This window comes from Myripristis murdjan, chromosome 8 (assembly GCF_902150065.1).
Source record: "Myripristis murdjan chromosome 8, fMyrMur1.1, whole genome shotgun sequence".
NCBI classification, from domain to species: domain Eukaryota; kingdom Metazoa; phylum Chordata; class Actinopteri; order Holocentriformes; family Holocentridae; genus Myripristis; species Myripristis murdjan.
This window is the reverse complement of record NC_043987.1, coordinates 36,355,934-36,361,983: the sequence shown is the minus strand read 5'-3', so window position 1 is coordinate 36,361,983 and position 6,050 is coordinate 36,355,934.

Sequence of the window (6,050 nt, the reverse complement as noted above, 5' to 3'; positions counted from 1 at the left end):
TTGGCAGCAGTGCAGTGTTGCAGCGCTGCAGTGTGGCAGTTTGGCAGCAGTGCGGTGATATATTTTAGACTCACAGGCTGAGTTTCTGAGATCTTGATTTATTCCGTATTCATTTGATATGTTCATTCTTTCCCTCAATCCTTCCTTCCTTCTTTCCTTCCCTCTCTCTATTTTCGTTCTCCCTTCCTTCTTTCATTCCTTCTTTCCGCCTTCCTCTGCTTCCAGAGCTGCAGTTCTGCTCCCTGCCAACAGAGGGCTCTGTTTGGGGGAGTTTCATCCCTTTCAGCTGGAACAAACTCCTCAGTAGTTTTTGAGTTTTCACCTAAACATTCCTGTGAGATCCCATGTGTCATATTTTCTGGTGTTTGCTGCATCACAGCCTCTCTGACTCAGATCAGTACAGCATTTTGGTTTGCAGACGCCTGTGCTGCTTTTCACTTGTTTAACTGTGAAACTTTGGCAGCTCACACTATGCCTTATCAATGCTAAGCCCTCCAACCAAATGCCAATCAAATAAATCATCTTTCAGTTTACACCAAGCAGAATTTCAATGTCAGTTCTTACATTAAACAAATATCTCCCCTTATTGGTTTTACCTCCATGAAAATAACAATTTTTGCTGTAGTTTCATCAGTAAGTAACGTAACTTCGATCCAGGTAAGCATGGTGTGTTCCACCGTCAGCAGGTGTGTGTGTCACTGTAGCCTCTACATAACACAGCATTACCAAATGCAAACACTTCCTTGTGAGATGAGAATGAATAAACTGATCCAGCGTACTAAACTGTGATGTGTGTTCTTTACCCACAAATTATATTACAGTTTTTCTCGACTGCTAAAACACAAAAACTGGTACCTGTAGCACAAAAACCCAAACCTTTTTGTCATTCCCAGAAGCACATACACATTTCCCATAACCATAAACACAATTCACCTGTTTCCACACATCTTTCTCAAAACCTTACACAAAAGTGACCAGATAAATCATTTATTGCACTGTGTGTTTATTCAGGAAACACATCTCTCAATATAATTAACTCAAGTTATCAGACCTAAACTCAGAGACCACACCTTTCTCCAGGTGCAAACACTCAGCCTCAAAACTGTTAACACACCAGTCAGAATTGTGGGTCAGTAAATTGGCCTGGAGGCCTGGAGGCCTGGAGGCATGTTCATGTGCTTTGGAACAGCGAATCACAACCATGCCGAGGTTGGTGGACAACAAAGAGGAGAGGAGAGGCAGAGGGAGGGGAGGAGAGGAGAGAGGGAGAGGGAGACAAGGGCAACAAAGACAAATCATCTCTGATGAAATCCGTGCCACTGTAGTTCATCATGTGGTGGTACATGGGAGGACTATGCGAGAAGCTGGCCAGCTAGTTCAACCAAACCTGAGCTGTTTCATAGTCGCATCGATTGTGTGTACTTTCAGGAGGGAAAACAGGTAATTTGGAGCAACGATTCCAATATGTGCAGGTTATTGCTGTACAACACAGAAATGTTATAGTATCTAGAGTGAAGGCCCACCTTTCATTCCAGTACACACAGTACTGTGTTTGAAGTAAAATGTGTGTTTTTGACTCCTGTAGAGAAGCTTTGAGATGGATGCTATGGCTGACCCTCATGAGTACATCTTTATCGATGAAGCAGCCCATTCGCCAATCTGATAATGGCCACATATGAAACATATACACTATATTACCAAAAGTATTCACTCACCTTTACTCATACTAACTGAAGTGCCATCCCTTCCTAACCCATAGAGTTCAATGATGTCGGTCCACCTTTTGCAGCTATTACAGCTTCAACTCTTCTGGGAAGACTGTCCACAAGGTTGAGGAGAGTGTTTATAGAATTTTTGACCATTCTTCCAAAAGCGCATTGGTGAGGTCACACACTGATGTTGGTCGAGAAGGCCTGGCTCTCAGTCTCCGCTCTATTCTCCCAAAGGTGTTTCTATCGGGTTCAGGTCAGGACTCTGTGCAGGCCAGTCAAGTTCATCCACACCAGACTCTGTCATCCATGTCTTTATGGACCTTGCTTTGTGCACTGGTGCACAGTCATGTTGGAAGAGGAAGGGGCCCGCTCCAAACTGTTCCCACAAGGTTGGGAGCATGGAATTGTCCAAAATGTTTTGGTATCCTGAAGCATTCAAAGTTCCTTTCACTGGAACTAAGGGGCCAAGCCCAGCTTCTGAAAAACAACCCCACACCATAATTCCTCCTCCACCAAATTTCACAGTCGGCACAATGCAGTCTGAAATGTACCGTTCTCCTGGCAACCTCCAAACCCAGACTCGTCCATCAGATTGCCAGATGGAAAAGCGTGATTCATCACTCCAGAGAACGCGTCTCCACTGCTCTAGAGGCCAGTGGCGGCGTGCTTACACCATTGCATCCGACGCTTTGCATTGCACTTGGTGATGTGTGGCTTGGCTGCAGCTGCTCGGCCATGGAAACCCATTCCATGAAGCTCTCTGCGTACTGTACTTGGGCTAATCTGAAGGTCACATGAAGTTTGTAGCTCTGTACAATTGACTGTGCAGAAAGTCGGCGACCTCTTTGCACTATGCGCTTCAGCATCCCTGACCCTCTCCGTCACTTTACGTGGCCTACCACTTGTGGCTGAGTTGCTGTTGTTCCCAAACGCTTCCATTTTGTTATAATAGAGCTGACAGTTGACTGTGGAATATTTAGGAGCGAGGAAATTTCACGACTGGATTTGTTGCACAGGTGGCATCCTATGACAGTTCCACGCTGAATTCACTGAGCTCCTGAGAGCGGCCCATTCTTTCACAAATGTCTTGTTTCACAGTCTGCATGCCTGAGTGCTTGATTTTATACACCTGTGGCCAGGCCAAGTGATTAGGACACCTGATTCTGATCATTTGAATGGGTGAGCGTCCTTTTGGTAATATAGTGTATATAAATAATGGGACATATAAGTTCACATATTTAGACATATATCTCAGGATATGTGTGCAAATATGTGGCGTAAGCAGGAGGAGGAAGAGCAGGAGGAGGAGGAGGCGAAGAGGAGGAGGAGCAGGAGGAGGAGAGCTGCATCACAGCCTGACATTTAGAAGGATCAAAGCAGGAAGTACAGGCAGTCTCTCTCTGCTGGAGAGAAACACACTGACACCGGGCTGTTTACTGTGAAAACAACAAACAAACAAACAAACAAATAACAAAAAACAAACCAGTAATTTTGCTTTATATAGCTTTAATTCTTTCTACTGTGAAAGCTCCTGCTTACTACTTTTATGTTTTATTATTTATTATAAATGTCTTTACAAAACTATCTCTTCCTTCTTCTGAGAAAAAGCAAAAACATTATTCAACCTGAAAAACAATAAAAGTAGAAACAGCATTTCTTATGAGATCTGACGACCATGTGGACCCTGAGAGAGAGAGAGAGAGAGAGAGAGAGAGAGTGTGTGTGTGTGTGTGTGTGTGTGTGTGATGACACAGTACCTGACCTCTCAGGTTTCAGCAGGGAGGCGAGGCAAGGCGAGGCCATGAGACTCCAGACACACACACTCTTACTCTCTCTCTCACACACACACAAACAAACAGTCAGTCAGTCAGACAGACAGACAGTCAGTCAGTCAGTCAGTCAGTCAGTCAGTCAGACAGACAGTCAGTCAGACAGACAGACAGACAGACAGTCAGACAGACAGACAGACAGACCGCGACTGCTCCTCACTGAATTTAACTGCAGAACAACAGGTAAGCTCCAACTGTCCGTCTGTCGGCCTTTACATGAATAACCCTTACGAGTGTGTGTGTGTGTGTGTGTGTGTGTGTGTGTGTGTGTGTGTCTATCTCATCTTAGCCTAGAATAGCACTGCTAGAGCTCATATAGGATTTTGATTTTGCCTACTGTTTTGGAGTGTGTGGGCGTGTGTGTGTGTGTGTGTGTGTGTGTGTGTGTGTGGTAATGGGTTTCAGGATGAGACACTGAGCATGTTCAGAGGATAAAGGGAAGTCAGTTTAGTTTCAGTTCAGACTGATGTTAGCTATGTTAGCTAACTTCCTGTTTACAGCAGCAGCCATGTTTGCTGTGATGGTTAGCATGCTAACTGCTGCCTCTGCTAGCTAACATCATTTTGAAGAAAGGGCAGCGGTTAGCCAGAATGAAGGCTGAGTGAGGGCGAGCTGTTGCAACCAGCTGATCTGAGATGAACTGAAGTACCTCAGTGTGACTCTGGCTAAGCTAGCCATTAGCCAGTAGCGGCTAGCTGAGCAGCCGCAGGGTCACAAAGAAAGGTCAGCCTGCCACAGGAAATGGCCTTCAGCTAACTAGCACAGCTAGCTTTATGCTAGTACACTTTATGCTAGTTCAGTGTTAATAGCCTCTGACAGGAAATGATATAATTTTAGTGCTGTTAGCTAACCAGAGCCTGACAGAGGCAAAAGCTAACTTGATAACAAGGGGCGGAGCTTCACATGTCATCTGCCCCGGGGGCGGAGCCTCACCTAGTACCCCCATCTCTGTGTGTGTGATGCGTGTGATGCTCGGTCTCGTCAGGTTTTGGAGGAGCTAGCTTTAGGAAGCTAATCTTTATCTTAACATCGAGATTCAATCTCCTGGATGGAACTAAAGACACACAGGACATAAATCACACAAAAGTGTTAACTTTGCACCTTACACTGTATCTATCATCTAATAGAAAACAATGTGTTTTATAATATAAAAGTTACAATGTGTGTGTACCACAAGGAAGCTGTTTGGGGCCGTTGCTATTCTCTGTCTTTATCGATGATCTTCCTGTTGATTGAAATGGAGCAAGAGCATGATGTATGCAGATGATACAGCAGTTTATTTATGAGCAGCTTCAACCGGGCAAAGCTTTGGAGAGGGAATTACAACACTGTAATGTGGACATGGACTAACAAGTCCTGTATTTGGATCAAATTTCAGACTTAAACACGAGCCACAGGTAAACCTGTGTGTCTGGCAGTGATATCACACAGCAGCGTGAGAGATGCCGCTATGGGAAGAGGTCTGTGCCACATTTTTTACCACGGCATCTCTCACACTGTTCCAACAGCAGCTCTTCCTCATTGAAATCAAATAAAGATTGGAAGAGCAGCTAGTCCAGAACACAGCCACAGGATGAGCATCAGCTTAAGGTTGGTCACTCGGCAGCTGTTTCTCCCTCTGTTTTCTGTCTTTTAAGAAACACTTTATTGTCTGAAATCCCGAACCTTCAGTTTCCATGTGGTGAAAATGTCCCTCATCTTCTGCAGAGCTTTCATTAGGATGCAGCTGCTACTTCCTGTTTGTCACAGACACTCCACTCATCTCACCAATGATTTTCAATGCTGCTGTCAATCTCCTGTTCAGATGAAGGAGGGAAAACACACACACACACACACACACACACATACACCTCGTGGTCATCTCTGATTAGCTGAAGCTCATTTTTATTTTTGTCCAATTTTTATTAATTTAACTGACTGATGTCTGTCTGTCTCACCCAGATTCACACTTAAAGATCTGAAGTGAGTTGACTATATGAGAGGCGGAGTTTATGTGGTCAGACAGCCAGCTGCTCGGTGATGCTGATTGGACAATTCCTCTTGTTGCAGCCGATGAAGCTCTTCCTCCTCCTCCTCCTCGCTCGGTCATCAGAAATCTGAAATCTGAAACAGGAAACAGTTAACATGAGTTCATGTGTTTAAATGTAACTCAAAGGAAGCACAACCTGTGTGTGTGTGTGTGTGTGTGTGTGTGAGATGTGATGTGATCGCCACACATTTTAAGGTTTGACAGAGTTACAAGTAACTTGGCGCCTAAACTGTGATGTGATCCTCACAAAACACACACACACACACACACACACACACACACAGATATGGCTCTGGCAGCAGAGATGAAGTTGTTGGCTCCACAGAGACTCAGAGACGTCTCGTCAGTTCAGGAAGCTTCATTCTAACAGTCAGTCAATAATCTGTCAGTTACCTCATAATCTCTAAATTATCAGTCAAAGGTATTTCTGCTGTTTAAAACGTCTTGTCTCTCTTAAAAACAATTTTCAAAATTCATTTG